This window comes from Rattus rattus, chromosome 2 (assembly GCF_011064425.1).
Source record: "Rattus rattus isolate New Zealand chromosome 2, Rrattus_CSIRO_v1, whole genome shotgun sequence".
Lineage (NCBI taxonomy): Eukaryota > Metazoa > Chordata > Mammalia > Rodentia > Muridae > Rattus > Rattus rattus.
The window spans coordinates 47,515,941-47,539,218 of record NC_046155.1 but is presented as its reverse complement, the minus strand read 5'-3'; the positions used below and the strand labels follow the sequence as shown (position 1 = coordinate 47,539,218).

The 23,278-nt window shown below is 44.9% G+C and overlaps 1 protein-coding gene across 1 annotated transcript in view; it reads right to left on the bottom strand.

The window, feature by feature from the left end:
- The window catches only part of Cfap58 (cilia and flagella associated protein 58), a 103,565-nt gene that overhangs the window by 8,641 nt on the left and 71,646 nt on the right, over window positions 1-23,278 (bottom strand). The window lies entirely within an intron of this gene.

The window sequence follows — 23,278 nt, the reverse complement described above, 5'->3', positions numbered from 1 at the left end:
GGACCAGAGCACCCAGCCCCTGCAGTAATTAGCATACAATGGTTGGAACAGAACAGAATGAGTGAAAAAAAAAAATAAAACTGAAGGGGAACAGCTCAAGACTGCCTCGGAGGCAAAGCAAAGCAGATGCTTTAGAAACAGGAGGGATGGTAGCCATCAAGTGAGAGAAAGAGAAGAAACCAGAGAACTTCGAACAAATCCGAGGCAAAGCTGATTGGCCACTTCCCTCAGGGCTGGCTTCAGTGACATATGGGATTCCGAAATAACACACCCGGCAGAGAGCACCTCAAGAAACATGAGGATATGGGAAGAAAGGAAATCAGGAAATGGCTCAAGGGATGGATCAAAAATCCTAGGAAAATTGGGGCAGACATATTCACAGGACTAACAGAAAGGATTTCCCAGGGATCCGAAGAATGCCAGCTTTTCATAGCTACACCGGATTTTAATCACCGGTGGTGGGTCTTTCAGATCTTTAAACTAAAAGCATTACACACAGTGTGTTTCAGTATCATGTCCCATTTCTAGATCCTCATATGCATAGAGTGGGGGTGAACCTAACGGGCATTGACAAAGGCTTATATATGTTATGCTCTTGGTCTCTGAGCACTGCGATCTCCTGAAGGTAATTACGCTAAAGGAGAAACCAGGAGAAGTACAAGCCCTCATGTTAAATGAAACATCCGGTCAAATGGAGCTCATTTCTACCTAGAGCTGTGCCACCTTGATATTGCCATCCAATATCTATTTTTACCAGAGTACATAAAATCCATTTGTAAAATCGTAAAATCCATTATCTGGGCACATTACCATTTGTTTTAGGTTTTTCCTTTCCCCTGGCCAAATCTGAGAACTATTATTATAAAAAAAAAAACGTAGTTCAATCTACAGAACAGTGCATGAGGCTTCAAAATTAAGTGAATGGAATTTAAGAGTCTCCATAAACCCCCTCGCCAAACAAGAAGAAGCTGCCTACGTAAGACGTCAATCTGGAAATGATGAGGAAAACTGGGAGCCCATATTAAGGAAAACACGAACAAATAGAATTAGAACGAGGTGATTTTCCTCTGTCGTATAACCCTGCCTGTCGCACCTTCCAATATACTCATCGAAGTAAACGGATGTAGCAAGCAAAGAAAACGGTATCAGGAGGTGAGTTTATTTTCTATAGCCTCTTAACGCCGTCTCTGTTGGAAAAATAACACTTCTGACAAGGCTCCCAAGATTCAATTTGGAGAGGCTGAGACCTATGCGGCGAAGCCCGTCAAAGTGTTTTGTTCATTTCTTTCGGCTCACCTTGCTTTCTTACAGACTCACAGAGGGGTTGCAAAGTAAAGGACCTCCGGATGACGAAGAGGAAGCAATCTAGCTCAGGACAGAAGGATCTCTTGGCTGAAAAGATCATCTTACTCCAAGAACCATGAACTATTTCCCATGTGTAATGTTTCAATTACTCATGCTCAGCTGGGAGTCACGACACACAGAGGGAAGTTAGAAGAAGCAGATGCCCCTCGCCCCACTTCAGACGGGGCAATGCCGAGGTCAGTGGGAACTAATAATGCCCAAAGTCTCTCCCAAGCGAAGCACATAGCTACGCTCCCCAAGAATCCCCCTCCCTGTAATTCACTGGGCTTGAAGACACACAATTGCATGTAGGGGGTGGGGAATCTGGCTCAAACTGAGCTACGAAATCCCTGAAGACTCCTCATCAATAAAGAAACAAGCAGAAGGTAAATTAGACCCAAAGCCACTACAAAATAAATGTTGAGGGTAAAGTTGACTCAAGCCTCCATCTTCTCTACACAGCATCTGAGAGGACCCCGCCTGGGTGCTAATCCTCTGCTGCAGAGTGATTGACACTCTATTCTGCCACATCCAGCTTTGTTTCTCAGTGTTACAAAATGAAGTATAATGAATTTGTCCTAAAGAATAGCTGTGCATAGGCTGGAAAGATGGCTCAGTGGTTAAGAGCACTCTACTGCTCTAGCTGAAGACCAGGACTCGCCACCCACATGACTGCTTACGACCAATCAGCTCCAAGGAATCTGGTGCCCTCATCTGAACTCTACCAGCACAGGCATACTCACTGGACACCTGCAGATGTGCTGGCAAAACATTCATACACATAGTGCAAAAGTAAAACCCTAAGAAAGGAAATAGAGGGGCTGGCAAAGTGGCTCAGTGGTTAAGAGCTCTGATTGTTCTTTCAGAGGTCCCAAGTTCAACTCCCAGTAACCACATGGTGGCTTATGGTCAACCATCTATAAAGGGATCTAATGCCTCTCCTGGAATGCATACACACAGAGCACTGGAAACTTAGATAGATTGATATGTATGTATGTATGTATGTATGGTTGGTTGGTTGGTTGGTTGGTTGGTTGGTTGGTTGGTTGGTTGGTTGGTTGGTTGGTAGGTAGGATGGATGGATGGATGGATGATAGATAGATGGATGGATGGATAGATAGATAGATAGACAGACAGACGGGTGGGTGGGTGGATGGATGGATAGAAGATAGATAGATAGATAGATAGATAGATAGATAGATAGATAGATAGATAGATAGATACCTGAGCAACTGAACAGCAAGGAGGCCACAGGTATGAAGAAAAGTGAAGGGACTTCCATTAAAATCAATTATTCAAAACCAGAGTTAAATCACCCAAGGTAAGTGGTATACATGTGCGTTTGCAGTGGATAGAAGAAATGCCGAAAGAAACTCAGGTGCTGACACAGAGGGATGCAGGAGCGTGGCCATGGTGGAGAGTGGTAGGGTGGTACTGGCTGCCAGGTTTCAGTTTGTGCTTACAGAGGAGACCCTGACTGGGAGAACCGAAGTGAAGTCCAGTCATCATTAACATTCTAGCCATGTGTATCATCCAGATTTGTATTTGGGGAGAACGTGCCGGTAATTTAGATAAATATGGAGAGTTTGATGGATTGACAGTCTTAAGCACGATTGTCTTCCAATTTATTTCTCTCCGAACCCTCTACAAGGTCCAACCAGGCTCTTCAAACATTGTGCAATGGTGTGTATAATAACCCCATTTGGAGACAAAGCATGCAATTCTATTATAAAGAAAATCTATCTTACGCAACAGAGACTCATTAGCTGTCCAGTGTATATTGTCTCCATAAGCCAGCAGTCGCAGAACCAGCTGTCTCAGGATACATAGCCTGTCCCTCTTCATTAAGCCACATCCATTTCTCTTTAAACCTAATCAATTAATTTGTCACTTGGTTAGCAGCACCGTATGTCAATGGAATATCATAAGAAAAATCATAAATACTTTATTTCCTCGCCGACGAAGAGCTGCATCTTTAGGGTCTCACTTCTTAATTATTCAGAGCTTTTATAATGTGCATCAATACTCAGCAGTATGCTTTAGTCCTTAGGTTATTTTATGAACAGCCATACCAGACTAAAGCTAGACTATTCATACTGAAAGAATTGCCGTCCTCCTCGGCTGAGCTTATCTTGAGGTTAACCTCACCGAGTCCATGCTAAAACTGATGTTCTCTTCCCTGACACTGTATCCCCTCTGTGGGAGAGATCATTGACGTGATCATAGAGTCTCTGGCTGCAAGAGGCTGCACCAAGGTACAGTAGATATGTTATCCGCATTGCACTGTCTATATCGGCCAGATGCAGTTACAGAGGCTGGACAGATGGTTTAGCAGTTCCCAGAACAAGTCTGGTAGCCCATCTGCAATTCCAGCACTGGGAAAATTGAGACAGGAAGTCCCGAGTAAGATGGCTAGCCACACTGTCCTCAGGGAGCTCTGGGTTCAACTGACAGACCCTGCCTCACTGAGCAAAGTGGAGGGTGATCTAGGAAGATGGCCAACCTCAGCCTATGCTCATAACAGGTATGCCCGTACATGCTCACATGCATCTGTGCACACACGAGTATGTGTACATACATTCCGACGTGTGAATGCATACAGGAACACACACTACATACATACACAAGAAAAAGAAAAGAATGGAAAGACAATTAACTATACTACTAGCTTCTAATAATGTTGTCCTCCCTTGGTGGCAGTCCGTAACCTCAACTGGAAACTCCAGATAAACAATCACTTAAACCTCGGGTATTTGTATTTTCTCTGACAGCAAGTTAACGATCCATATTGTGAGCAGTGTGTGCGAATAAGAGCGAGTAGTGTGGCCGCAACCATTTGAAGGAAGGGGTTGAGTTGCTCACGGGACTCCTTGGCCTCCCCAGCCATGGTTCTGTGATCACTGTTTAGTCTCCGTCGTTTGCTTTGAATCTTCGGCTGGAGACAGAAAGTAGTTCACATTCAGCCCGTGCCTCGGCACCTCTTCTTCCTCGACCCGCCCACTCGAAACAGTAACTGACGGAGCGGTACTAATTTATTCTGTTTTCATCCCAATCTGTGCTTGGCAAATGCCAGCGCTTCATTCTGCTCACCCTGGAATCAGCCATTTGTCTGGGTGAGAGTTGGGGACACTTGCCGATGCACAGGAAGCAGGTAACCTCCCTCCTAGCTGCAGACACTGATCTGTGCTACCAGGGCAAAACCCACCCACATGACCTCCTGAGTACCAAGTCCTCCAAGACAATCATGCAGTCCCCTCTTTATGCTAGGCTTGCCTGGGCCGATTGAAAACACAGTGAATTAAGACTTAAAACTCTTACCACCACCACTTCTAAAAACACCTCTTTCACACAATATACAGAAATGCTGATTTTTCTGAACGTCAACAGGCGTCCCCTCAGGTCCTAACTCCCACACTTGGACTCTGTGAACCTGTGGTCAGAACTGTGACAGAGTTCTCTGAGTCCCTCACACCTACTCTTGTGTTCCGCCCGTTTTTAGGTGCTTGGTAATTTTCCCCAATTGCAATTACAGTGACGCTTCTCTAGGTCCCCATATTATATACAGTAGGCTTAGACAGAGGTACGGGTGTATTTGTGCTGAGAGCTATTCTTGAATGAGCCTAGCCCTCTGGATAGCATCTTTCAGTGGGCAGAGCTCGCACTGCCCGCTGGTGCCGTGAGCCTCAGCACCTTGAACTCAGCTTTTTCATTGTGTTGACTTGTTCACGACTCAGGAAATTACTTGGTGTGCGTCCTTATCTCCTCATTAGATGTTTTCAGGGGGTTCTAATATTTCTGTTCCAGACACATTCTTGAAATTCGTGTGACTTGTAAATGAATATGGATTAATTGGCTCCGACAGCACTCCTCGAAGGTGCATGTGCACACAGATCATATCAATGAAGACTCAGGGGTAAGCCTTAAGCTGCTTTCCCCAATAAAAGTAATGTGTTAGCTCTTTAGCAATGTTTTTAAACACGGAAGTCCTGATTGCACCATAACTCTTTTCCAGAATTAAAAGAAAATGTCCATTTTGGCCTCTTGACTTAGTTTCAGTTATTTTTCCATCTCCCCCACACTCTCATCTATAGTTCTTAATAAAACACAAAGTTAGATTTGATTTTTAAGCAGATTACTCCCTCCTCCTCATATGAAGGCAAGTCTGGAATGCTGTCTACTGTGTCTAAAAATGCCTGTTTTCATTAGCAGGAAAAATGGATTAGAAGCTCTGTAAACAAATCGCATTTCTGCATGGCTTTGGAGAAGGAAAAGTAATGGCTGTTCTCCTGAGGCTGTCTTGTTTATTGGCTTTATAAGGAAAATGTCGGCAAAACTGAACCCTGGGCCCGTCTTGTTTATGATGTCATGAAGTGGCGAAGGCCCCTGGAGAGAGTGCGAGACGCTAGGATTGGGGATGAGACAGAGTTCCTCGGCCTGCTTGCCATGAGCTGGAAACTAGTCGGTTACACGGTGGGCCCCCGGCCTCACATGTAGATGATTGAGTACTCTGTGAGGCATTTGAGGGGTCTGCATGCTCTGACCCCCACCATGTTTACAACAAGAGGGAAAAACGCTTCTGACCAAATCAACACAAATTTTCAACAGGATCTCTTTTATAAAGGGACTTTGTTTACTAAATACAAACAAATGTTTACGAAATTCTGCCGCGCAAGGTAGATAACCCACTAGGCCATCCTACCCTTTGGGAGCCGAGACTGTCCGGGTCACTTTTGAACCTTCCTTGGGAACTGTAGTGAGGAATTTGCTGCTATTAAAGCATGACAGCCCTTGAAACCATTAAGGAAACATGCAGAGAGATCCAATAAGCAAGGACTTATCTATGTAATGTTCACACAAAGGAAGGAAAGTCGGAAACTTTAAGAAGCTTACCGTCCAGAAAAGCAAACGGCTCATTATAAAGATTAAAGTATGCCAGGTCCCCAGAGGCGTGGACGGTATAATGTACAGGAGACAGGCAGGCTCAGCGCAGAGATGGCATCTAGTTGGAGGGCCACAGCAGAGACACCGGGTCTATTTGGTAAACTAGTAATCATAAAACATATTAGTAATACCTGCGTCTGTGGGCCAGAAAACATCTTTGCCACCAAAGGAAAGGTTTATTGGATAACACCCTTTGAGATGACATCTGTGAGGAGAAAGATGTGAACCAGCAGGTAGCTGAACTCAGGAGAGAATGAAGAGGAGATTAAGTTACGAGCTAATTGGGGAAAAAGCCAAGGCTTGTGGCCTAGGCGTTTATGAATAAATAGTTTTGGAGTCGCCATTCCAGGAGCAGGGGATGGAAAAAGGAAGAAACATTTATTTTTCACATGTTTTATTGGGTCTTTTGCTGTAAGTTTGTTTGCTCTGGCTCTAGAGAACGAACCTAGGCCTTGGAGCACATAAGGCAAGGACCGGCTGCTGTACCACACCCTGGCCCTCATTTGTACTTTTTTATGTTGAGACATCCGTCTTACTACTGTGCCCTGGAAGGCCTTGAATTCCATATCCGAATGCCTCCACCACCCAAGTACCTGGGACTCAGGTCTGTGCCACAAACCTTAGCCTTAAAAATAATTGTTGATGACATTTGTTTTCCCTGTAACATTGAACTAAAATTTATTTTTAAAACTGTTTTGTGATAGGATTTGTATTGTAACTGTAGCAATGTGTGGCTTGGAACAAATAAGTCAATTACTAATAGTTATAATAATACACACACACACACACACACACACACACACACACACACCCATGAAAGCATATACACACATGTCATAGCTATAATAATCAATGAACTCATGAAATTTGTGTTATTTTAAGCTACTAGGTATTTGTAGCAATTTCCAATGGATCTATAGAGAACTAAAATGAACATCTTAACTTTTATCCACAAAATAATATCTTAACGTGGTTATAAATTTCATTTTTCTCTTCTTCCTCTCTTCCTGTAGTAAACAGGAGAACTGTGGGTATCTCTAAGGACGCACAGGTCACTGTCCTCAATTATGGGCAATAGGAAGCCCCTAAGAAATGTCTTTTCAATGCCATTCCCCTCTCCTAGTGTAGACTAGTTTTTCACTTATTGATCTGTAATTGTTTATATATGCTGGAGATATAAATTTTATGCCTTAACTTTCTTTATGATTTCCCTGAAGGAACAGACGGTCTTAATTTTATTGTAGTAAGATTTAGCTATAATTTCTTTTATGGTTAATGCTTTTTGTGTTTCATTTAAGCACTCTGGCTGAGTGTTTTTAAAAGATTTCTTTCAGTAGAAATATTCAAAGGCTTCATTAATTTCTCGCAAATCTCTTTACACCTCCTGGATCTTTTAACATTACCTTCCATCTGCACGTCTGCCTGTTTAACTTGTTCTTCCAACCAGAGTCTGCTTTGTCACTGGTTTTGAATATGATTCCAACATTTTTTTGGTGCTACCTATGTTGGCATCATGGCATGGGACGCCTGTTATAAAGGTTATAATTTTACCTTACAAGTGCCTTGCACTGTATCTTCGTCGTACTGTTGGATTTCAATGGGCGTGGATAATTCCTCTGAGCAACAGATACCAGTGCTGTCAACACAGACCACTGACGCAGGGAGACACAGGGACCAGGCTAACAGAGAGCTTCCTAGTGACCGCCTGCAAGTCATGGCACACTCAGCTCCCTGAACAATATCATAATCTGGGAAAACTGGACAAAGCACACTGGGGTGAAAAAAAAAGTAAGAAGCAATTCACCCCTCACACTGAACCAGTGTTGTAGACACAGCAGGTGGCATGTGTTGGTTCATGAACTGGACACTGTGTTCCAGATAAGGAGCTCAGAGTGTCAGTGAGACTGACTGACTCTGAGTGGAGCCCTTTGGACTAGGATGAGAATGTGTTTTCTCTTTGTTCTCGGCTGCTACGTGAAAAAGAACGATTCGGAGCAAGGCGCAGGGGTGAGGATGTGAGACTGTGAGAGCATCCGTGGAGCAGCCAAGGTGGCTCAAGCCGGCGGGTGTGCAGGAAGGGCTGTAACAGTTTGCTAGACTAGGCAGGAGGACAGCATGTGTCTCTAAGAACACAAGACGAGTCTGTCTTTAATTCCGGGCAATGGCAAGCTATGGGGATTTCTTGGTATTAATATTACCCTTACATTAATAGCATCATATATTATCTATGTACTCTAATGAGCTATTTATGTGGTGAAATGTATACAAATCAGAGCATTATAAAGACAGATGACAATGCATATACATCCAGATGTTTTTGTATTTTCTTCTAACACAGAGTGCGTTGTCCCAGGTGCTCTCAGGCCACAGAGAGGATCTGCATGAGGGCAAGGCCAGGGAGGGCAGATGGAACAAAGCCATAAGTTGGAGACCGATGCAAGAGTGTGTAATGGACTGAAGTGGTCAGCAGCGGCCGGAATGGAAGAGACTCTCTGAGTCAACGCCGGCTTCTCATTTCAACCCACAGAGCTTAGAAGAAGCTGCCACCCTATAGACGCTCACAGCAGTGCCAGGTAGAAGAGGGTGCCTAGGATGAAGGAATCAACAGGGCATCCTTTCGCCATGAAAGTGCTAAGGAATCTAAGCCCAGGTTGCAGAAGAGTCCAGAAAAATCATCGTGGCTTTCGCTTCACATAGATGGTACGTCAAGCCCTCACAGGAGTGAGCTCTCTATGAGTAGAAGTAAATTCAAACTCATAGGCAAATGGATGGAACTGGAAAATATCATCCTGAGTGAGGTAACCCAATCACAGAAAAACACACACTGTATGCACTCATTGATAAGTGGGTATTAGCCCAAATGCTCGAATTACCCTAGATGCACAGAACACATGAAACTCAAGACGGATGACCAAAATGAGAATGCTTCACTCCTTCTTTAAAAGGGGAACAAGAATACCCTTGGGAGTGAATAGGGAGGCAAAGATTAAAACAGAGGCAGAAGGAACACCCATTCAGAGCCTGCCCCACATGTGGCCCATACATATACAGCCACCCAATTAGACAAGATGGATGAAGCAAAGAAGTGCAGGCCGACAGGAACCAGATGTAGATCTCTCCTGAGAGACACAGCCAGAATACAGCAAATACATAGGCGAATGCCAGCAGCAAATCACTGAACTGAGAACGGGACCCCCGTTGAAGGAATCAGAGAAAAGACTGAAAGAGCTGAAGGGGCTACAGACCCCATATGAACAACAATGCCAAGCAACCAGAGCTTCCAGGGACTAAGCCACTACCTAAAGACTATACATGGACTGACCCTGGGCTCCAACCTCATAGGTAGCAATGAATAGCCTAGTAAGAGCACCAGGGGAAGGGGAAGCCCTGGGTCCTGCTAAGACTGAACCCCCAGTGAACTAGATTCTTAGGGGGAGGGTGGTAATGGGGGGAGGATGGGGAGGGAAAGCCCACATAGAGGGGAGGGGGAGAGGGAGGTGTGATGTTGGCCTGGAAACCGGGAAAGGGAATAACATTCGAAATGTAGATAAGAAATACTCAAGTTAATAAAGAAAAAAAAAAAGAAGTATATTCAAGGATATGACCTGGAGAGTGGTTACCACTGGGAGAACAGGACAAGGAGGAGCAGAAAGCAAAGGAGGAAGAAAAGGGAAGACTTAGCTGGGGAGGGGCATCTACAGACTTCTGAGAAGAGGAAGGGAGTGGGTAGCATCTGATTCAGTAAGCCTGGGGGACAAGGGAGGCAGCAGCATCCCATTTGTTTAAGCACACACACTCCGCCATTCATTGGCACTCTTCTATACACACACACACACACACACACACACACACACACACACACACACACGCTGCCCCCAGACACCAGGAACCACACCAACATTATCATCTCTGCATCCACAGCCACCCTCCAAGTCACCAGATATCATTCACTAAGCAACGGCTACAGGCCAGTCCCATTTTTCCTTTTACGAATAGTATCCATCCCTTTCAAAGAGTCTACAGTTCACAAGCTTCACCTCACTGATAAGAAGATGTGTCCTGAAGAGGATCGCTCATCCTAGAGCTGTGAAGGGAACCCAGTTAGTTCCCAGAGACCCTGGTCCTTCCTCTGAATCAAGGAATTTAGAATCTAATGCAGGAGAGAAAGACAAATGACTCCAGGGTACGTTGTGATAAGGGGAGTTCTTGACAATAATAAAATGACCTTAAAAATCAGAGAAGGGATATCTCTGAACAGAAAAGGCCCCTGGCACTCCATCACCCATAAATACTCCATCACTTTGCAAGAGCACAAGAGATTACACTTCAAAGGTTCCCTGGCTAGGGCCATACATCCCTTTTCCCCTGAATCAATCTCTCTAAAACTTGTTTTCTCAGTACTTTGTACAGGGATAAGATAAGTCAGGCTGCAAGTGTGTTGTTGGGATTCTACAGAGACATAGTCAAGGGATCCATTTCGTTCAAACTCAGATTCTTTGGTCCTAAGAGAAACGTATTCCTCTAAGCCCTGTCTGAGTATACCTTAGAAGTATAATTCCAGGCCCACAGCTCCCTGCTCCCAAACCCCGTGGGAGAGAGAGCTCATCCCCCAGACATGTGGGCAATCCTGAGTCTGCAGGGCAGGAGAGACCGCCTCTTCTGCCCACCTTTGCCCACATCCCTGGCCCAAGAGGAAACTGTATAGGGCTCTGGGAATAGGAGGATAGGAGTAGTCAAGCTGCAGGAGCACTGCGATCTACACTGCACCTGGATCTGAACAGACTCTGTCCAACAGCTCCCTGTACCCAAATCCCATGGGAGGGAGAGCTAGACCTTCAGAGGGGCAGACATGCCTGGGACACCTAGGAGACTGCTCTCTGCCCATAATTCTGACTCTAGAGGAAAACACCTACCGCCATCAGGGTCCCCTGCGCACAGGGACCCAGAAGTAGGGGCAGGCCCTTCTGCTTGCTGCCCTCACCGAGAGCTGAAACCTAGTCCCGAGGAGCGACTTCAGGCCCGAGACCAGAGTAAGACCAACTTTTCTGCTCCAAATGACCTGCCTAGTGGACTCAGGACACAAGCCCACAGGAACAGCTGAAGACCAGTAGACAGGAAAGACTACACGCCGAAAGCAGAACACTCTGTTCCCATAACTGGCTGAAAGAAAAGAGAAAAACAGGTCTACAGCACTCCTGACACACAGGCCTATAGGACGGTCAAGCCACTGTCAGAAATAGCAGAACAAGGTAACACCAGAGACAAACTGATGGCGAGAGGCAAGCACAGAAAGCCAAGCAACCGAAACCAAGACTACATGGCATCATCAGAGCCCAATTCTCCCACCAAAGCAAACACTGAATATCCAAACACACCAGAAAAACAAAATCTAGATTTAAAATCACATTTGATCATGATGATAAGGACTTTAAGATAGACATGAAGAACTCCCTTAGAGAAATGCAGGAAAACATAAATAAACAAGTAGAAGACAGTAAACAAGTAGAACAAGTTTCCTTAAAGAGGAAACACAAAAATCCCTGAAAGAATTACAGAAAAACACAATCAAACAGGTGAACAAATTTAAAATGGAAATAGAAAAAATAAAGCACAAAGGGAGACAACCCTGGATACAGAAAACCAAAGGAAGAGACAAGGAGCCGTAGATACAAGCATCACCAACAGAATGCAAGAGATAGAAGGGAGAATCTCAGGAGCATAAGTTTCCATAGAAATCATCGACACAACTGTCATAGATAATGTAAAATGGAAAAAGCTACTGGCCCAAAACATACAGGAAATCCAGGACACAATGAGAAGATCAAACCTAAGGATAATAGGTATAGAAGAGAGTGAAGACTCCCAACCCAAAGGACCAGTAAATATCTTCAACAAAATCATAGAAGAAAACTTCCCTAAACTAAAGAGATGCCCATAAACATACAAGAAGCCTACAGAACTCCAAATAGATTAGACCAGAAAAGAAACTCCTCCCATCACATAACAGTCAAAACACCAAATGCACAAAATAAAGAAAATATTGAATGCAGTAAGGGAAAAAGGTCAAGTAACATATAAAGGCAGACCTATCAGAATCACACCGGACTTCTCACCAGAGGCTACGAAAGCCAGAAGATCCTGGACAGATGTCATACAGACCCTAAGAGAACACAAATGCCAGCCCAGGTTAATGTATCCTGCAAAACTCTCAATTAACATAGATGGAGAAAGCAAGATATTCCATGACAAAACCAAATTTACACAATATCTTTCTACAAATCCAGACCTACAAAGGATAATAAATGGTAAAGCCCAACACAAGGAGGCAAGCTACACCCTAGAAAAAGCAAGAAACTAATCGTTTGCAACAAAACAAAGAGAAGACAAGCACACAAACATAATCCCATCTCCAAATACGGAGATAACAGGAAGCAACAATCACTATTCCTTAATATCTCTCAACATCAATGGACTCAATTCCCCAATAAAAAGACAAAGATTAACAAACTAGATACATAATGAGGACCCTGCATTCTGCTGCCTACAGGAAACACACCTCAGAGACAAAGACAGACACTACCTCAAAGTAAAAGGCTGGAGAAGAACTTTCTAAGCAAATGGCCTGAAAAAGCAAGCTGGAGTAGCCATTCTAATATCGAATAAAATCGATTTTCAACCAAAAGTCATCAAAAAAGATAAGGAAGGACACTTCATATTCATCAAAGGAAAAACCCACCAAGATGAACTCTCAATCCTAAATATATATGCTCCAAATACAAGGGCAACTACATACGTAAAAGAAACCTTACTAAAGCTCAAACCACACATTGAACCTCACACAATAATAGTAGGAGATTTCAACACTCCACTCTCATCAATGGACAGATCATGGAAACAGAAATTAAACAGAGACATAGACAGACTAAGAGAAGTCATGAACCAAATGGACTTAACAGATATCTATAGAACGTTCTATCCTAAAACAAAAGGATATACCTTCTTCTCACCACCTCATGATACTTTCTCCAAAATTGACCATATAATCGGGCACAAAATAGGCCTCAACAGATACAGAAAGATAGAAATAATCCCATGCGTCCTATCAGACCATCATGGGCTAAAGCTGGTCTTAAATAACAATAAGAAAATAATGCCCACATATACATGGAAGTTGAACAATGCTCTACTCAGTGATAACCTGGTCAAGGAAGAAATAAAGAAAGAAATTAAAGACTTCTTAGAATTTAATGAAAATGAAGGTACAACATACCCAAACTTGAAATGAAACACAATGAAAGCTGTGCTAAGAGGAAAACTCATAGCTCTGAGTGCCTGCAGAAAGAAACAGGAGAGAGCATATATCAGCAGCTTGACAGCACACCTAAAAGCTCTAGAACAAAAAGAAGCAAATACACCCAGGAGGAGTAGAAGGCAGGAAATAATCAAACTCAGAGCTGAAATCAACCAAGTAGAAACAAAAAGGACTATACAAAGAATCAACAGAACCAAAAGCTGGTTCTTTGAGAAAATCAACAAGATAGATAAACCCTTAGCCAGACTAACCAGAGGACACAGAGACTGTGTCCAAATTAACAAAATCAGAAATGAAAAGGGAGACATAACAGAATCAGAGGAAATCTTTACCAATCCTATAACTGATAGAGGGCTTATATCCAAAATATACAAAGAACTCATGAAGTTAGACTACAGGGAGACAAATAAGCCTATTAAAAAATGGGATTCAGAGCTAAACAAAGAATTCACAGCTGAGGAATGTCGAATGGCTGAGAAGCACCTAAAGAAATGTTCAACATCTTTAGTCATAAGGGAAATGCAAATCAAATCAACCCTGAGATTCCACCTCACACCAGTCAGAATGGCTAAGATCAAAAACTCTGGTGACAGCAGATGCTGGCGAGGATGTGCTGGTGAGGATGTGGAGAAAGAGGAACACTCCTCAATTGTTGGTGGGATTGCAGACTGGTACAACCATTCTGGAAATCAGTCTGGAGGTTCTTCAGAAAACTGGACATTGTACTACCTGAGGACCCAGCTATACCTCTCTTGGGCATATACCCAAAAGATGCCCCAACATATAACAAAGACACATGCTCCACTATGTTCACAGCAGCCTTATTTATAATAGCCAGAAGCTGGAAAGAACCCAGATGCCCTTCAACAGAGGAATGGATACAGAAAATGTGGTACATCTACACAATGGAATACTACTCAGCTATCAAAACAATGCCTTTATGAAATTCATAGGCAAATGGTTGGAACTGGAAAATATCATCCTGAGTGAGGTAACCCAATCACAGAAAAACACACATGGTATGCACTCATTGATAAGTGGATATTAGCCCAAATGCTCAAATTACCCTAGATGCACAGAACACATGAAATTCAAGAAGGATGACCAAAAATGAGAATGCTTCACTCCTTCTTTAAAAGGGGAACAAGAATGCCCTTGGGAGGGAATAGGGAGACAAAGTTTAGAACAGAGGCAGAAGGAACACCCATTCAGAGCCTGCCCCACATGTGGCCCATACATATACAGCCACCCAATTAGACAAGATGGATGAAGCAAAGAAGTGCAGGCCGACAGGAACCGGATGTAGATCTCTCCTGAGAGACACAGCCAGAATACAGCAAATACATAGGCGAATGCCAGCAGCAAATCACTGAACTGAGAACGGGACCCCCGTTGAAGGAATCAGAGAAAGGACTGGAAGAGCTGAAGGGGCTTGAGACCCCATATGAACAACGATGCCAACCAACCAGAGCTTCCAGGGACTAAGCCACTACCCAAAGACTATACATGGACTGACCCTGGGCTCCAACCTCATAGGTAGCAATGAATAGCCTAGTAACGGCACCAGTGGAAAGGGAAGCCCTTGGTCCTACCAAGGCTGGACCCCCAGTGAATGAGATTCTTGGAGGGAAGGCGGTAATGGGGGGAGGAAGGGGAGGGGAACACCCATAAAGAAGGGGAGGGGGAGGGGTTAGGGGGATGTTGGCTTGGAAACCGGGAAAGGGAATAACATTTGAAATGTAAATAAGAAATACCCAATTTAATAAAGATGGGGGGGGAAAAGAATTATAACTCCAGGCCTCCTCCACTCTTCTTCCGGGAGTCAAGAGTCAGCCTGGACAGCAAACTCCAGCTTCCTCTCTCTAAGATGCTCCTGAAGCAGGAACCAGGATGGAAATTCTAAAACCAGAGTTAATTTGACCTGTGATATGAATGATCCCCTAGGGACTAATAAAGGACAAGCTGATACCAATTACATTAAAGATGGTGCTTGCGATAACAGCTAGGCTCTATTGATCACTTGCCAGGAGCTCGGGAGAAACCACTTCCTGCACATTAGTCACATGACCCTCTCATATCAACTTCACCTTGTCATCGTGAGATCGGGAATTGACGGAAGCTAAGCCATGTGTCCAAGACTGCATGCCTATAAACTACAACGTGAAGACTTGAACCCAGGTCACCGCTTTGATTTGGAGCACAGAAGGGTTACTGGGAATTGAGCCTAGAATGTGCTATTTGCTAGACAGGTACTCTGTCACTGAGCTACATCCTCAAACTCTTTAAAAATATTACCGATTTCGAAGTGGGGCCTTCACTCCATTGATCCCGGAGCTCTCTCTCAAACATAAACAGGCCTTGAATGTGTCATCATCCTGCCTTAAACTCCCAAGTTGCTGGGCCCCACTCTCCTTTATGCACTTGCTCCTCTCCGTGCTTCCAGAGAAAAGTTCATCTATCACACAAGGACACCTCCCCAGGAATGCCCATTGAAATTTTCTACGTGAAAACTGGAAGGAAAGTGTCCTAAACCAAATCACATCTCTTAAAAAGATGGATTTGTTAGAGATATACAATGAAATTATCTACGGCTTGAAGCGTACTCACACAGAGAGATCGCAGAAATATGACGTGGAGTTCGTATGCGAGGAAATGAGTGATAATGGGTGCCATATAATACCGTGTGCAGATATAAAATACATCAAGTCACCCCGTCTACGGCTGGTAGGTACATCCATTTGCAGTAAATGTACCAAAATATATAGAAGGATCACACATCAAACTCATGATAGCCGTTGTCTGCAGGAAAGGCAGGGGGAAATGAGGTTGTGAAAGAGAGAAAGAGAAGTCTTCACCTGATTTTGAAAATCTAGTCAATCTTTACAGTCAGAGGCAAGTGTGACACAATGTTAACATTTGCCATTTGGGGCCAGGCATGGCGCACACACCTTTAACCTTAGCACTCAGGAGGAAGAGGCAGGCAGATGCCTGTGAGATTGAGGCCACTTGGTCTTCTACTTAGAGAGTTCTAGGCCAGCTAGGAGGCGAGACCCTGTCTCAAGCAAACAAAACTCTTCAGGGACTGCAGAGATGGCTCAGTGTTGAGTGAGCTCACTGGTCTGCAAACGATCTGAGTTAAGTTCTCAGCATCCATGGCGCCTGTCACAATTGCTTGGGAGTCTGGCTCCAGGAGGATCCAGTGCCACAGCCCTGAAATGCTCCTGCCTTCACACACACACACACACACACACACACACACACACACACACGTGCAAAGAACTGCGTTCACACGCACACACCCACAGACAGGCACACACGTGCAAAGAATTTAGAATAATAAAAAGAAAATATTTTTAATTTGCCATTTGGAATGGATAGAAGGTGTATATGTTAGGCTTCTCTGTACTGATGTTGTATCCCAAGCTAAAACAAAACAAATACACACACACACACACACACACACACACACACACACATGGGGGGGGAGGGAGGGAGAGACCCTCCAACCCCAAGATTATATACAAATTCACTTGTTTTATTCTAGAACACTTGTGATATTTCTCAAAATTTTGTTTGTGTATACAGAAGGAACCTAACTTAAGTTTTTCGATCATAAATGCTAACACTGTATACCATTCTGGGTCTCTATATCATACTGTAGTTGTTGGTTTATACCCCCTTCTCCTCCAGTAGATTTTCTCAGGCCAAATTAAGGACCATTTCTGTGTCTTTTACATCTTACAATGAACACACGACCTCATTCTCGTTGTTTGTTAAATAAGTGAACGCATGAAGTGGCCAGATGGATGGATGGATGGATGGGTGGATGGATGGATGGGTGGATGGATGGATGGATGAGTGGATGGATGGATGGATGGATGGATGGATGGATGGATGGATGGATGGATGGAGATGGGTGGGTGGATGGATGGATGGAGGGAGGGAGGGAGGGAGAAAGGGAGGGATGAAAGGGAGGGAGGGATGGGTGGGTAGGTGTATGGATGGATGGATATGGGTGGATGGGTGGGTGGATGGAGGGAGGGAGGGAGGGAGGGAGGGATAAAGGGAGGGGAGGGATGGGTGGGTGGGTGTATGGATGGATGGATATGGGTGGATGGGTGGGTGGATGGATGGATGGATGATGGACAGGTAAATGGTGTCGTTTCTTTACCTATTGCTATGAAATATCATAACAAATGCAGCTTATGAGAGAAAAGGTTTAAGATGCCTCAAAGTCCCTGATCATAGTCTTTATCTCTGAGAGAATGCCACATGAGCAGAGGCCTCAGTGAGCTGCTTAGATTCTGTCAACTTGATACAAACTAGAGTAACCCGGGAAGAGGGAACCTTGACTAAGGAACTGCTTCTATCAGAATCATCTGTGGATATTCTGGGACGCACTCTCTTAGTTGCTGATTGCTGAAGGAACATCCAGGCCACTGTGAGTGGTGCCACACCTGGGCATGTGATCTTTGTTGTACCTGTGGCTGGATGTGTTAGCACATTTCTTTAATCCCAGCACTCAGGAGGAGAAGGCGGTGGGATCTCTGTGAGTTCCAGACCTACCTGGTCTGTACAACAAGTTCCAAGACAAACTGTGCAAAGAGACCCTATCTGAGAGAGAGAGAGAGAGAGAGAGAGAGAGAGAGAGAGAGAGAGAGAGAGAGAGAGAGAGAGACTGAATGTACAGCAGTAAACAGATTCCCCTCATGTTCCCTGCTTCCATTCCTTTCCACTCCTGCCTCCAGGCTCCAGACTTGAGTCCCTGCCTTGGCTTCCTGAAGTGATGGGTCTGTAGACCAAATAAATCTTTTTTCCTCAACCCCCCCAGTCACATTCATCAACGTTTTATCACAGCAACAGAAAGCAAACTAGGATATATCTTGTCTATAAACAGGAACAGAGGACAATGAACACATGTGTGCTGGTCATCTCCCTTTCTCCATGCTGGGTACAAGACCCAGGCAGGGGATGGCACTGCCCATGACGTGTCATTTTCCCACCTCTGCTGGCACACAATAACACCACCGGCACGCTCAGAGGCTCATCCTCCAGATAATTCTAGATGCTATCAAGTTGACAAGTAGACTAGCCATCACGGATGGATGGATGGATGGATGGATGGATGGATGGATGGATGGATGGATGGATGGACAGATGGACGGATGGATGGATGGATGTGTGGGTGGTAGATGGGTGGATGGATGGATGGATGGATGAATGGATGGATGGATGGATAGGTGGATGGATGGATGGGTGGATGGATGGATGGATGGATGGATGGATGGATGGATGGATGAATGGATGGATGGATGAGTGGTTGGGTGGATGGATGAGTGGTTGGGTGGATGGATGGATGGATGGATGGATGAGTGGATGGGTGACTCCACTATATGACTAAACAATTCTCTGAAGTCCTGTGAAGACCCTCATTCAGATTATATCAAACAGTCTCAGGCAATCGGGAAGAACTTACAGCCAAGATGATGCCTAATGAATGTCCATAAAAACAGAACCGTGCTAGTTGGTGTGACAGCCACTAGCCACTTGTTATCAAGCATTTCAATTGTTCGTGGTCTGAACCGATGTTTGTTGTTAAGTTTTAATATACATCGGATAATACACACTTTCTGCTCTGTTGCTATGGCACCGGAAAATGATGTAGAATAACATGTTGGCAACTTAAAGTTCATTTCATGTTGAAGCGGCATTAGTTTGAATAAATTGAGTTAATCAATATACATTATCAAAATCAGTCTCACCCAGCTCTTTCCACACTTCCTCACTGTGGGTACCAGGAGATTTAACATCACAGATAGGGATCACACTATAAATTTATTGGACAGCTCTGAAATCGAGCAACAATGTTGCCTTACATCTAAAATTATAGAACAGGCCCGTGCGGCTTTCACATGTGCCTCATCTGAATGCAAACCAGCCGCCCCTTTATATAAATAATGGCACGAAAACTAGATGAAAAAGTATGAGGTCATTATGCCGCACAGCCGACAACTTGGAAAATTAGACCTTGTGCAAATTGTTCCATAAAGCACTTAATAAAATTTTAGGGAAGTGGAAAATTGTGTATTAAGTTCTGTAATGCAAAGTAGATTTGTTTCCAAAAGAACACCATAAGGAGAGAAGGGAGCATAGAAAACAGCCGCAGAGGAGGGGAGCTTTTGTGCTCAGGTGACTGGAGCCCACAGACGGGTCATCCCCCTGCAGCTCCTGCGATTTATGCCATCCTAGAGTTACACAGTACAGGCCCTAGACGCTGAGAGCCCCCCAATCCAACCGCAGAGCTATCATGGACAAAGACTAACAGATGTCTCTCCGCAATGTCAACGGGACACCCTATCCGCCTACTTAAAATTCCCCTTCACTCTTCCTACAGCTGCTCTCACACCTCCAACTTCAAATGTCCTGGAAACCTCCCTTCATGGCTGCCCCTCCCTGTTCCTGTGTGCCATAAAAGCCAGGAGAACTGCCCTAGCCTGGGTAGACCCTGCCTGAGCCGAGCACAGAGGCCGGCCTAGCACACAGAGTCCTGACCCTCTCCAGCAGGAGGGGACCAAAGGCTTTATTATCTGGTGCCCTGTGTAGTCGGCCAAAGCTGGAACCCAGAGTGGGAAAGTGAAGTGACTTCAGGCACAACACAGGAAGCTCAAAGGCTCATGAAATGAGAGAGACGCACGACGTCTGCCAGTACCCGAGTCATTCCTGACCTAGGAGCCATTCAAACTGTGTCAGACTTGGTCGAATAGAAAGGATTTCCTAAGTCAGGGAGTGATAGGTGTATGAGATATCAAAGAGGGATGGAGGCTTTCCCGAATGGGTGCCATCTGAACACATATCGATCTCACAGACAGCGCTCACCGAGAGGCTCTTAAACAGCAAAGACGTTGTGACAGGCAGTTCTGAGGGATCGGGACTGCTGTGCTCCGGGAGGCTCCAGCGTGTATTTTTATTATTTTTGCTTTTATCTGGTGGACGAATTTATTACCTCTCCAGTCCCCTAGCCAGCTGGACACCAATGTCATTAATCTGAGAGCCAGCTCAGCAGTCCGTGCCCCTCTGGACGCTGTTGCCTGCCCCGCCTCCTCTGCTCACTGTGCTCGCTGAGACCTGCAGTCCCCCATCTCCCACTCCACTCGGCCCATTAACCTCCTGGCTTTGTTGTTCTGTTTCTCTTTCCTCGGTTCCACGGGGGAATACTTCCCAGTGCCCTGTGTCACACTTAACTCTCTCATGCTGTAGGCACATCACAGCGCTGTGTGTGGGATGTGTGTGTGTGTGTGTGTGTGTGTGTGTGTGTGTGTGTGTGTGTGTGTGTGTGTGTGTGTGTGTGTGTGTGTGTGTGTGTCTGTGTGTGTCTGTGTGTGTGTGTGTTTTGTGTGTGTGTGTGTGTGTGTTATATGTGTGTGTGGTGTGTGTGTTTTGTGTGTGTGTGTGCCTGTGTGTGTGCCTGTTTGTGTGTGTGTGGTGTGTGTTTTGTGTGTGTCTGTGTGTGTGTCTGTGTGTGTGTCTGTGTGTTTTTGTGTGTGTTTTTTTGTGTGTGTCTCTGTTTTGTGTGGTGTTGTGTGTGGTGTCTGGGTGTGTGGGTGTCTGTGTGTGTGTGTGTGTGTGTGTGTGTCTGTGTGTGGGTGTGTGTGTGTGTTTGTGTGTGTGTGTGTGTGTGTGTGTGTGTGTGTGTGTGTGTGCGTGTCTGTGTGTGTGTGTGTGTGTCTGTATGTGTATGTCTGTGTGTGTGTCTGTGTGTGTGTCTGTGTGTGTCTATGTGTAGTGTGTGTTTTTGTCTGTGTGTGTCTGTGTGTGTGTGCATACATGAGTAGGTACATGTGCACATATGTGCATGTGCCTGAGGATATGAACCAGTAAATGTGAACAAAGGTTGTTGTCAGGTGTCTTCCTCTGTCACTCTTGACCTTACTGTTTGAGACAGGGTAAACCTGATCTCACCATTTCAGGAAGACCAGCTGGCTAGCAAGACCCAAAGATCTGCTCACGGCCCAGTGCTAGAGCACAGGCGTGTGTCTCCATAGCTATCGTTTTAACGTGAGCACTGGGGATCTGAACTCAGGTCCTCGTGCTTACACAGCAGGCGCTTTACTGACAGAGCCATCTGTTTCCCCAGTTTGTGCTTTCTTCTGTCTCCGCTGGGTGTATTTATTGTACTTGGTGCTGTGCTACATAAGGCCATTTTCATACACGTATACACTGGGCATTGAGTGTGGCTTAGTCTGTATCACTATTCAGCTCAGCTTCCAGGACACATCTGTGGTGTTTATGTATTTAAATTCGCCTTGGATTCTCTCTTTCATAAGTGCATCTCTAGTACAAGGTAAGAAAGAAACAGAAGCCCACAGCCTCCTTTTCTCAACTTCTTCTCCCTTCTGAGCCCTTGCCACCAAAGCGTCTCTACCCAATTATCATCGATAGCTGGGCTCTGCAAGGCCACCTGTGGGGACCGCGTGGCCACACTGTGCCTCAGTTCTGTCCATTGGCCAATTCCTAACAGAGATGAGCTGCTGGCTTCTTGGAATCTTCTTCCCATCTTCCCATCACCAACCCCGCCCTCGGTGCGGTTGCCTTCTAAAGCTTCATTGCAAATTCAGGAGCATCTCGTGAAAGACTCACAAGTCCCCGAAGGACTTTACCCTCCTGTCTCCTAAAATAAAGGACGGTAGGTTTATCTAAGCAGGGGGTGTTATAAGAAGGTGGCTACAGGATAGGGAGCTTCTGAATGTGTTCATGTGTGGTGCATAAGAAGCATTGACCTCAAAAGAGGGCACCAACTACTCCCATCCAGAGTTGTGGTCAATGCAAAGTTTCTGTAACCTCCAGTGTCACCTGTGGGCATGTTTGTCACCCTCCATCTCTGAAAGCCACCAAGGACCTCAAGACATGGTCCATCCTTCTTAAGCCACCTGGATCAAGCTTCCTCTCCCCGTTACTACCCCGTGGCTTCTGCCTTTTTCAAAAGGCTCAACATCAAGATCTGACCTAGATAAGGGCTCACAGACAGGAAGACGGGCACTCCCAAGAGAAGGAGTCTCATTTCCAACAACAGGCAAGAAAACCGTGGTAGCATCAGTGTCTCAAATGCGTAATTAGAAAGTAATGGCTGTGAGCATCGAGTGGGAGTGGCAAACATAGAAATGCTTTGCAAAATACGTCTCGCTGGACAGACGTTGGACGCATCTATCTCCGTCCGCCCTACCCCGAGGAGCCGCTAAAACCAAGTGAGACAATCTACGTGAAACTGCTTTGTCAACTGAAGGCCCATTTATAATTTGTAATTATTCTGTGATATTTTGCCTGTAGCTAGACCAAGAGAATGAAGATAACTGCTAATTTCTTCTGACTCAAGGTTCCTGGAATTGTTTATAAACTGAGAGTTCTAATTAATTTCTATCCTCTCACCTTTTCTCAGACGTACAAAGTGCAATTAGCATCAAGCTCTGTCGCCAACACAGTCAAGCTCCTGATGACCTTCCATTAGGCCAACAGACTTTGGCTTGAGCTGTGAAAGTCATCGTTTGCCCACAATGTTCTCTCCTGGTCTCTTTCATTTCCATCTCCTAAGGGATTATAAACAAAACAATTTCCGCATAGTCATTTCCTGGCTATTACCTTTCCTTTGTCTGATTTCTAGCAGTCCCTTCAAGTCCCGACTGGTGG